Here is a 13061-nt window from a genome sequence, read left to right on the forward strand (position 1 = left end):
TCTTAAGTACAATAACTGACAAAGCCACAACATGGTTCAAGTTACATGATCATGTTCACAAACTTGTAAAAGAAAATTGATCTGAGCTCTGAGTCACAAAAGAAATATAACATTACTCAGCCAGTTTATGAGATATGACTGACAATCCGACTGAAGAAAAAAAGCATCGCTCTGATAAAAATGAAGATTACATATGTAAAGTTCTAACCCATTTGGCTAATGATGCATGTTAAGAACCCAAACAGTCCTGTAGATTCCAAGTCACTGACTAACTCTGGAGTTTTTGTTTCCATGCACCTGAACATAAACTTACATATGAGAAAACCTTTGCCATGACAATAATTTTCCACGGTGAATGAAAACATGTATTAAGTTTGATATAGAAAAAAATAAATGGTTATATCTTAGAGTTCCTGTAGATCTATAGTGAGATCTTACACTTGTATGCAGAATTGAAAGTAAGAAAATGACTGTTTATTGTAAAGTGAAAGGAGGAGTAGCCTATTACACATGGAACTGTAAAAAAAAAACACTCCACACAGTGTTCGAAGTCATGCAGTGTTGCAATTATCCGATAATTACTTTCATTTAGGTAATAATGTGACAGGTAAGAGAAGACTGGTTATGATTAATAGAACTATAGATGTTGCACAGTTACTGCAAGTTTCAAATGTCTTATATGTCCTGTAATTTATTAGAAAAAACAGAGATGATTTAAATGTCATTGTTGTTTCCCTGTAACATTCAGCATATCTGTACAGGGTGGGGAAGCAAAATTTACAATGAACATTTAGTTGTTTTTTTCTCAGCAGGCACTACGTCAGTTGTTTTGAAACCAAACGTATATTGATGTCATAATCATACCTAACACTATTATCCATACCTTTTCAGAAACTTTTGCCCATATGAGTAATCAGGAAAGCAAACGTCAAAGAGTGTGTGATTTGCTGAATGCACTCGTCACTCCAAAGGAGATTTCAAAAATAGCTGGAGTGTCCATAAAGACTGTTTATAATGGAAAGAAGAGAATGACTATGAGCAAAACTATTATGAGAAAGTCTGGAAGATAGTATTAAAGAAGAATGGGAGAAGTTGTCACCCGAATATTTGAGGAACACTTGTGCAAGTTTCAGGAAGCGTGTGAAGGCAGTTATTGAGAAAGAAGGAGGACACATAGAATAAAAACATTTTCTATTATGTAAATTTTCTTGTGGCAAATAAATTCTCATGACTTTCAATAAACTAATTGGTCATACACTGTCTTTCAATCCCTGCCTCAAAATATTGTAAATTTTGCTTCCCCACGCTGTACATATACTGCTATATTTGTTAAAGGATTTAGTCTCCTACAGACTGTTAACCATCTCAACCTTGGCCAGATTTTTTAGTCACCAGTGTGCCAATGAAGTGACATGCCGTCAGTCTGGTTACCCATGGTTTCTGATTGCTATTCTTGGCTTTGAGGAAACCTGTGAGCACGCGATGGAAAGCCCATGACCAGACAAAAAAATTAAGTTTTTGTTTAGATGGGGCATGTTTGAGCAAGTCTGAAAGTGGCTGAATACAATGTTTAGTGTTTTAACACAAAATTGGGTCAAGTGGAGTTTTATACTAATTTATGAATATACATCTTCCACTGTCTTCTCTATAAAAATGACACCTCAAATTACAGAGACAAATGTTTTAAATCAGAAATATTATTATTCAGCTTATTTGGTAGTGTGTAACATAACAAGCTGATAACAAAAGCAATAAATCAGATTACAGTAAATTTCTGATATTATGATAGGATATGCTCAGCAGAAATAGAAATGGGTCAAAGGCAAAATAACATGAATCTCACATTTCTAGTCATGAACAATGTAAAGCTTGATACAATAGCTACAGGCATGTCCCTGTTTTGCATGACGTAGAAAAATGAACCAAAAAAACAACAAAACAAAAGAAAACTAGATGCACTCGGAGAGCGCAGACCTCCACCAAGGTCGATCAGTGTCCCCCCACCACCACCACCAAAATGTAATCATATGTTCCTTGTGCCAGTATCAACATTTCCTGAAATTTTCATCCAAATCCGTCCATAACTTTTTGAGTTATCTTGCACACAGACAGAGAAACAGACAGACAGACAAACCAATGCTGGCAAAAACATAACCTCCTTGGCAGAGGTAAAAAAAAAAAAAAGAAATAAAAAGAATACCGTACACACTTAGATTGATGTATTTGGGCCACGCTCTGGCTTATTTGAAAACACAATGTTCAGACGAGGAGACTTGTTACTTTTCATATGAACCTGACAGGACAGCATTATTTCCATTTTTTGTGTGAACATTTTGACATGAGAAAGAAACCCGCCAAAGAAAACAGTCTACACCGGGAACCAGTGAGGACCTTTTTGGCATTCCTGACCTCAATTTTTAATCACTGTCTCGGGAAGCACAATAATAGAACATTGATTATATCATAAATTAAAAAAAACTGGAGTAGCTGTGTATGCTACTGCAAAACCACTTTGAAAAGCAGGACACATTATACATTTAGTTTCATAATATTTTACAAATTGTGCAATAAAGACCAATTACACTACAAAGGTCCCTTGACTTAAACTTCTTTATTAAATGTTCAAACTTGCATACATCTTTGTTGCTCTAATAGTCTGATAAGGCAAATTAATCTATGTATGAATAAACTGACCAAAACCTGCACAATGGAACATATATTCTCCAACAATCACAAATAATTACTGTGATTGTTCCTATATTTTAAATAGTGTTAAAGTACAAATCATCACTTCATTCAAGATGTAGTGTTTTGTGTTTGGCAAGGAAAGAAGTCTGGAAACTGTAATTATTCAGTATTAGGTTCATTCATTCATTATCTGAAGCCGCTTTATCCTCTCTAGGGTCTTGGGGTCACTGGAGCCTATCCCAGCTATTTTATGGGTGAAGGTGGGGTACACCCTGGACATGTCACCAGTTCATCGCAGGGCTGACATATAGAGACAAACAATCACTCTCACATTCACACCTATGGGCAATTTAGATTAACCAATTAACCTATCAGTGCATGTCTTTGGATGGTGGGAGGAAGCCGGAGAACCTGGAGAGAACCCACGCAGACACGGGGAGAACATGCAAACTCAACACAGAAAGGTCCCACCCCTATCAACTGATGTTGGAGTCAAACCCAGGACCTTCTTGCTGTGAGGCATGAGTGCTATCCACTGCACTACCGTATCACCCAAAATTAGGTTCATTAAAGAGATTTTCACTCGAAGGAACATGTTTAATTGTAATTGTGATTAAAAAGTGAAGCCAAGGGTAATGTCGATGAAATGCTCAAATGTGGACTGATGATTAAAAATCGGCACAGCATTGAGTAAACAATAAACACTGAAGACACAGTAACATTGTCCTCAACAGTCTGTCTTATTCTAGAACACAGGTGTCAAACATGCGGCCCGGGGGCCAAATCTGGCCCGTCAAAGGTTCCATTCCGGCCCGCGGGATGAAAGTGCAAAAGTTAACCTGAGCAGTCCAGGTTGTCAAAATCATTTTGGCTCAGGTTCCACATACAGACCAATGTGATCTACAGTAAAAATAACGACACAATAACCCATAAATAATGACAACTACAAATTTTCTTTGTGAAAAATTATTTGGAAAAAAATAAGATTACACTGTGAAAACATTTACATTTACAAAACTATTCTTTCACAATAAAATGCAAATAAATACATAAATAAAAACAAAGATGAACAACCTGAAATGTACAATTTTAACAATATTCTGCCTGTTACTAAATGTTTTGTGCATTTATAGATCCACTGTGATCTGTAGTTGTGTTAATTATGAGATGTAATATTGTAGAAATTGTTCAAATTTTAGTTCCAAACTCCAAAATTTTAACAATATTCTGCCTGTTACCAAATGTTTATGTAACATTGTGTGTAATGTACATGTATAAATAAGTTGAGGCATAATATTGTTAAAATTACACAAATTTTTAAAATGAAATTTAAATTTTTTCAGGTTATTCACATCTTTTTTTGTAAAATGTAAATATTTTCATAATTTAATTAGGTTTTTTTTTGTACTTAAAAAACAAACAAACTTGGATTTGTCATTATTTATAGGTTATTAAGTCATTATTTTACTGGTCTGGCCCACCTGAGATCAAACTGGGCTAAATATGGCCCCTGAACCAAAATGAGTTTGACACCCCTGTTCTAGAACATAGTTAGAGTTCTTTCATTACTTCATTCATTCATTCATTCATTCATTCATTCTGGCAATCCATAAGTTCTCTCTTTGGTAACTCCTGCTCTATCCCCCGCCCCTCGTCATGGTCAAACACCCTCTTCTTTCCGTGCCAATCACACCTCCAGAAACCACATCTTACAATTAACCAATGCTCTGTTAGGTGAAGACTGTGAAGTTTGTAAAGCACTAAAGAGTCTTTATCCTAACACATCTGCAAGCCCTGATAAAGCTCACCATTCAAAATAATCTTATTCCTGATGTTTGGAAAACAGCTATCCCCCCTTGTTCAAAGGTGGTGACCTTGGGGTAAATTACTATCAGTCAGTTTCAAAGCTCTGTGTATTAGGGAAAGTTTTTTTGTTTTTTTAAGTGGTGAATGATCAGCCAAAGGAGTACTTGTCTTCCTGCTGCATTCTTTCTCGTGTTCAGTCAAGCTTCAGGAAATAGCAGAGTACAATAACCTTACCATGGAAGTTTGAAATGATGTTGTGGAAATGCTTAATGCCAAATAATACTGTTCCCAGTTCCCAGTTTCATCAATTTCTCTAAATGTTTTGACACTGTGGATCACCAGGTCTTATGTCACAAACTTATAGACATCTGCCTCTTTTTTGCAGATCGTAGGCTGGTTTGTTAATTATCTGTCAACTCATGAGTAGTGTATGCGGCACAGTGGTTTCTCAACTATGCAGCTGCTTAAACATCTCCAAAGGTATGCATCAAGACTGAGTTTTAAGACCCACTGTTTTTACTATTAGGCAAGGCAAGGCAAATTTATTTGTATAGCACAATGCATACACAGGGCAATTCACAGTGCTTTACAGAAATGGAAAAGAGACAGGTTAAAAATGCATAATTACAATTAAAACATAATCAATGAAACATAAATAATAATCAATTAAAATAAAGTAAAAGAGAAGAGTGCAGATAGAACCCTTTCAGTTGTTCTATGCACAGTTGAACAGAGCCGGTTTCAGCCTGGACTTAAACACTGTCAGAGTAGAGGTCTGTTTCACGTCAACAGGAAGACTGTTCCAGAGTTTAGCTGCATGAAACTGAAACGCAGCTTCACCTTGTTTAGATTTTAATATCAATGATGTGGGTCAGACTGTTGCTGATGCATCTTTACATCTTTATGCTGATGATACATTTGTGTATTCTTGCACAAACAGCATTGCCCTGGTCTTTGAATGTCTCCATTCCTCATTTGACATTACTCAGTAATACTTGTCCCATTTTAGACTAATACTTAATGCAGATAAAACAAGTTGTATGGAGTTCACAAACACAAAGAAGGGGCCAGTTGTTCTCTGTTCTATTACACCTGTTCAGCATACATCTATTGAATTTGTGATGTCTTATAAATACTTGAATATCAATCAATCAAGTCACATATACTTTATTGTCCCCAAGGGAAACAATATGTGGAGACAGTACGATTACCTATTTACATAAAAACAGACAGTGAACCATACTCTGAGAGCAAAGGAAGAATTACACTACATTTTGACTTTGGGTTTATTTTTTTATTAAATGCTTTCTGAGATAAAAGAGAAACTATTTTTCAGATAAAATACATTTTTATTTGATGCAAGCATACAAAAATCCTCTCATAACATGGTGAAAAGGGCACAAAAATTACATGCTACATTTAAAAAAAAAATCTTTGTATTCTCTCACAGGAACATTTTGGGAATTGAAGTAAATATGCAAGGCAGGTGTTTCACAAAAATGACTGCTGTTGCAAAATTACTCGCGATTTATTTGTTTTTAAATGGGCTGGTTCCACATGTAACATGAGTGGACACGATGGGTTACACATGAAATCTGGAATGAGACTGAGATTCATGAAAAACCTGCATGTCTGGATTAGATAAACCACAAGGATTGTCAAATTTAACACAGTGTCTTTATTTATAGCTGTATCGAAGAGCATTTCAAGTAATGTTTTCAAGATCACATGCACTGACACCTAGGTAGCTTTTCCTGACCCAATTTTGGTCCTATTTTTGGCCCCAATATTTTAATAAAAATGCATCACTTTTGGGATGGCTCATAGCAAGCATATAATTTTTTTTTTTGCATTCATCTGAGGTCATCCTTACATCCTGGGGGACTAAATTTCTCTTTTATCATTGGGTCTAAAAAAGCTGGCAAAGTACCAGATACCAAAATAAACCCAGTTTCATGTAAAGACCCAAATGTAAGACAGAAAAATTCAATAAACTATAATTGTCATCTTGACTGATGAAAGTCATTCTTTTAAATTAATTTTAATAATATTGAATATCTTTAAAATCAGAAATACACATGTTGCTGCCACTCTCCTACCTCACCTTCATTATGGTGACACTACAGATGTTGGATGCTGTTTTTCATAACAGACTGTAAACCCCTCACTCACCATCATTATCTATATACAGACTTTTGCACTAGTAATCCAAGCTTTGCTTGCTGCCATTGTTCATGATTGACGATTGATTTTATTACCTTCAGTGTTACTTCAGTACATACGAAGTTTAGCAAAAATGTGTTCTCTTACTCTGCCCCTTCAACCTGAAACAGGCTACAACAGGACCTAAAACTGTCCAACTCAATCCCATTAGGGGAGTTTGGAATTACTCTGAGGGAAATGGATAAAGCAGCTCTGGATTTATCCTGTTTTTAGTATTTTACCTGTTTGGCACTTTTATAGGAACTCTAATTTATAAAACGAGTGTTGTAACTAAATGTTGTTTTATGTCTGGCCAAAACAGGTTTCTCTTGAACATTCGTGTCTAAATGGGGCTACCTGTATAAATGACAGTAAAAATAAAATACAAACTCCTTCCTTTATTCATTCATTCAGTCATTGAATTGTTATTTCAACTTCAAATGATCAAGATTTCCCTTATATGCAATGATGTCGAGACAAATACAGGGTGGGGAAACAAAATTTACAATATTTTGAGGCAGGGATTGAAAGACAGTGTATGACCAATTAGTTTATTGAAAGTCATGAGAATTTATTTGCCACAAGAAAATTGACATAATAGAAAATGTTTTTATTCTATGTGTCCTCTTTCTTTCTCAATAACTGCCTTCACACGCTTCCTGAAACTTGCGCAAGTGTTCCTCAAATATTCGGGTGACAACTTCTCCCATTCTTCTTTAATAGTATCTTCCAGACTTTCTCGTAATAGTTTTGCTCATAGTCATTCTCTTCTGTACATTATAAACAGTCTTTATGGACACTCCAGCTATTTTTGAAATCTCCTTTGGTGTGACGAGTGCATTCAGCAAATCACACACTCTTTGACGTTTGCTTCCCTGATTACTCATATGGGCAAAAGTTTCTGAAAAGGTATGGATAATAGTGTTAGGTATGATTATGACATCAATATATGTTTGGTTTCAAAACAACTGACGTAGTGCCTGCTGAGAAAAAACAACTAAATGTTCATTGTAAAATTTGCTTCCCCACCCTGTATTTCTAGACAAAACATGCAAAACTAAAAATGTTAAAATAAAAATTCTTTGTGAATACAGTTGCACATTGATGTAAAGTGGTTTGAAATGATTCTATTGAAATGTCCAGTTGAAGTGAAAGTGTCAAAACTGGGATTTTGTTGCAGAATTTCCTTTGTATTTGTAACTAAAAATAGATTTTCTTTGCTCAAAATAAACTTAGCAGATTTGATGCAAGACCTATCCAAACACGTGACATACTCTATCACGCTGCAGATTATATAATTGCCAATTTATCAGAAGATGTCAACAAAAAATCCAAAACATTATTGGAACTGGTGGAACTGGTGTAGATTAAAAGTTACGCAAGAACAAAACCAAAGCTTCCCAAGAAGAGTATGTGGCATCTGAACATCTACGTGAGTTTTTGTTGTTTAAAAACGTGCAGTAATCTACAGTACACCTGGCACATGCATTATGCAATAAAACAATAAAAAAGCTGTAACATTGTCCTTAACCTTCTCTGATATCTGAGAGAATATAAGATGCAGTTTATGTGCCATCATAGGGTCATGAATCCGACCTTTTAACATAACTGTGTGGGAGGTTTTTTTTTTTTGTGTGTGCTGCATTTCTATTCTTGTGGATTGAAATGCAGCAAAATCTTTGAGACTGTGTTACAGTTGAAGCAGCCTTTTGGACATACTGTACCCATCATGCAGTGTATGCTGCTAATTATAAGGAACTAAAATGAGTGGGAAGTATGCACAAAGATATGAAATGTTTCTACCAATGCAACAGACTGTGTGAGAACAAACTGAGCTATGCATTAGTCTAAGACTCAGACTTAGACTCAGCTTTATTGTCATTCAAAACATGTTACATGATTGAATGAAACATGGTTCCTCAGGTCTCAGTATAGGCAACATCTTTTCATCATCGGAACCACCTTTATCCTCACTAGGGTCACTGGAGCCAATGCCAGCTACTTATGGTCGAAGGCGGGGTATGCAACATCTATAAAATTAAAATATTCAGTACAAAGAAAAATAGCAGAGTTGAAATAGAATAGAACGGAATAAAGACTACCGTAAATTCATTTAAAGTAGAATAAAAATAACCTCAAGTGAGTACAGTATTGCATAATGAACAGCAGCAGCAACAGCATGATTAATCTGATCAAGGCACGCACGTTGTAGAAACTGGGAGTGCCACAATGGAACACCCATCTAAAAAAACAAAGAATACTTAAAAAAATTATTTTCTCTTGCCAGGATCTGTATTACTTTTGAATCCACCCATACAAATTTTGCGCAGTGACTTACTGATACCAAATAAAAGCTCTCTGGCCAAAGACTCACTGAAAGTGTACGATGAGGAAAGACAAAAAAACACAGTTAATGAGATGGACTTTACATATCGCAACAGTACAGAACACTGACACAAAGCAAATACCCATAACACAGTGATTCACACACGTGTAACAGTGTATGTGTGGGGCTTCTGTTGATTTAGTTGCTACTTTAGAGGATCCATCAGAAGGAAGGGAAGAGAAACAGCTCACCTTAACCCAGTGTTCTTCAACCTCAGGGTTGGGACCCCACGTGGGGTCACCTGGAATTCAAATGGGGTCGCCTGAAATTTCAAGTAACTCATAAAAATAAAAATAAAAACGTCCTTATAAAAAATATATATGGTGAGTTGACATAGACAATCACAATCCATAAAAGACAAACTGTGAGTCTGAAACTGAAGCACTGTGTTTCAGTTTATCTGTCAAATGTTCATTGTGGTCAGTTTCAGATGCTGCAGCTCTTTCATAATTCAGAGTTTGAGTTATTGTTTGTTCAGTATTAATTGTCAGCCTTGTAAATCCAAGCTGGACCGGCTGTACACATCCTGACCAAGGAAAATAAAATTCTTCCTTTGTGCAGTAATTTACGCCTGGCTTTTCTGCCTCCGTCCATAATAATATACATAATATAGACTAAATGTTCTCTAAAATTAAAAATTATTTGTAACATAGTATAGCGAACTATCACATGATCAAAAAAAAATTCATTTTAGCAAAAAAAAAAAAAAAAAAAAAAAAAAGGCTCTGTTTTGAATGTCTTGGGTCACCAGAAATTTATGATGTTAAAATGGGGTCACGAGAAAAAAAAGGTTGGGAACCACTGCCTCAACCCATAAACACCCAAACCCCCACTGTTAACCAAAACAATCTACTGATCTAAAATGTTTAATAACTGTTGATCCCCTATCCTATCAATGTGTGTAAATAATTGGTGTAAAATGCAGTTTGTCATCTTTTCATGGTCATCAGATATGGCCCATTTGGACATTCAGAGGCTCTGTAGTTACCATGGAAACATCGTCATCTTCTACAACATTGATTCACCAGAAAAACACATGGAGTTGAATCAATGACAGTGGATGGAGACACTTCATTTATATTCAATTTGTTATATCTTTGCTGCAAAACTCACTTTTTCTTCAGTTTTTTCTGTTTTGATGTAGTAAGATTTGAATTATCTCTGAATTTTCATGAATATCTAAATCAAATATAGGAAATTAAATAATAATGGATTAGATTTCTATAGTGTTTTTGAAGTCACCCAAAAGTGCTTTACCTTACTGATCCATTGTTCATTTGCTCACACGTTCTCACTCTGGTGGTATAGGAAAATACATGATTTACAGTGAAACACGCATAATATAGAAGTTAATATTAAAATAAATGGTGGTGAATCACTTAAGAAAGGTTAAATAGTGAGAAAAATGAATCTGAGAACTGCCACAAAAGAAACACTGGGTCTTTATTATGGATTAAAACTAACACTTCAGGTGTGGTAATCATGGCCAACATCATCACAAGACACTTTATGACAAGGTTGAGGCCTTCCAGTATTAGACAAAAAACTCAATAAATTCCTCTGTGGCACTGACTTGGTGACAGTGAGGGAAAAAAATGTCTTTTAACAGGAAGATACCTCTAACGTAATGAAGTTGATGGGAGGACTGCAATCTGCCTCAACTGGTTGAAGTGAGTGGAAAACAATGAGAAAAGATCAGCTAGTAACTGCACATCAGCAGAGGGATACCAAAAAAATGGACAAAGTCTAAAAACAACATACATGAGTGTGTGAGGTCAAGTGGATGCAGCAGAGTCTGACTGTGGCAGGAAGGAAGAAAACCTGTGATGCTGCTCCTCCACACACTCAGGGTGAAACAGTCTGTTGCTGAAGTAGCTTCCCACTGATTTCTGAATGTCCTTCATGGGGTGAGAAACATTGTTCAAATGGGAGGAGAGCTTGGTATCTCCTACAAGTGCTGCTGTCCCTGCAGACCACCCTATGGAAGATGTATGATGTAACCACTGGGTCAAAAAGAGCCTCGAGCACTCTCCCTGTTCCCTGAAGCTCCTCAGCAGGTAGAGCCTGTTCCAGCATTTACTGTCAAGTGCAGTTGTGTTGTCAGTCCAGTTTTTTGTTTAGACTGTGATAACTTAACTGTAATAACCTAATCTCTGTTTGTTAGTGGTCCCTCATGCTCTCTGTTTACAATATTTCCTCCAGTTATTGTTCATTATGCCAACTTCTACATATGCTACATTACAAGATGTCCATTTTTTAATAATTACATTTGGATTGTTTTGGTATGAATTAAGGTATAGCTGACATTTTTAATGTAGTATAAGCAAAAACCTATGGTACTGTATTCTGATAAGGCACAGGAAAAAAATAAAATCAATTTTATATACAGGGTGTCCCAAAAAAAATGTATACACACTTCAGCAGCTGATAACTCAATTGTTTGTTTTTTGCAGATTAAACCCATTGGAATTAATGACGGCAGCCAAACTAAACTTTGAAGAAAGGAACTTCACTCTAAAATGCTACTGGAAGTATGAAAACGCAGTTGAAGTGCAAAGACAATTTAGGAGGGAGTTTCAAAAAGAACCACCAACGCAAGTTACCATCACTCGAATTAGAGATAAGTTTGAAACTGATAGAACTGTTTTATAGGGATACCTAAAAGACAAAGTCTACCCTATGAGACCTGCAACAGTCGCTGAATTGAGAGCAGCCACTGAATGTGAATGCATGCAAATACCAAGGGAATTGTTTTGTGATGTGTGTGATTCTATTGCTTTGCGTTGTCAGCAGAGTCTGGACCAGAACGGATGTCAGTTTGAGACCAGGCGGTGAAAAAACAATGAAATGATGTTTGGAAATTCTATTACATTCTGAAAATTAAATGAATTTTAACAAACACCTACTTTACAATTATTTCAAGTTTGTATACATTTTTTTTGGGACACCCTGTGTATATATGATCATATTATATACAGAGACCCTTCATCCTGGTAAAGCTAAATGTCAGAATTAGGCCATTTACTACATCCCTCTTCAATTCAGTTGACTTAATTCAGAAACAAATAAATTCATAGTCTTGATACAAATTGAATGAGATTTGTGAAATGGGATACTCTGACATCTAGAGCCTGAAAGTGGGGGCCCAGACATCAAGTAAGCAATATAGTTACACATCTAAGTTCAAGAAACATTATTTTTGAACCCACAAGGCATCGAAAAATAACTGAAATCTAAAGAATAATGCTAAGGATTTTCCTAAGCTAAACCTAAACCCTACACCTAACCTGAGTAAAACCTCAAATGACAAAATAGTCATGAGTCCTTTTAAATATTGAGTCAAGCATCAGGTAAATAATTTTCAACAGATACTTTAATAAGATGAATTTGAAAAAAACAAATGACTAAATTACTGGTTAGCTGATGTTTTCAATGTATATGTAAAGTGTTACTATATTGGTTTGTGTACATTTATACAATAGATTTATAAATCTTCTGCTGTAGAACAAATGTAAAAAGTGAATCTATTATAATATGCGGACAGTGTTTTGAAGTAGATGTAGTTCTGACACAAACATTAATCTTGAGTAAAACCCATTGTCTCATTAATTCATATTTTGATCCAAGACTGAATGTTGGAACCTACAGCTAACAAGCATTTTTGACTTAATTTTTCTTTTTTTTAGTGAGTCAAACCTTTTATTATTAGTAGTACTTTATTTTACCAGGTAAAATCAATTGAGTACAGCTTCTCATTTACAATGCCTGGTAAAATTTCACTACTTTTATTCTAGAGGCATTTTACTTTTATCATTTATTAATAAAAAAACAAAAAGACAGAAAGAATTTTGTCCACATAAATAACCATAACTGGGTCCTTACAATTTGTAATAATCACGTTGCGATTTTTTAAAACACAAAATGATGTCTCAGTATCAATCTGTTAGAACTTTTATTTTAATTATAGGCTGAGGCACAT

The sequence above is a fragment of the Sphaeramia orbicularis genome, chromosome 9, assembly GCF_902148855.1.
Source record: "Sphaeramia orbicularis chromosome 9, fSphaOr1.1, whole genome shotgun sequence".
Lineage (NCBI taxonomy): Eukaryota > Metazoa > Chordata > Actinopteri > Kurtiformes > Apogonidae > Sphaeramia > Sphaeramia orbicularis.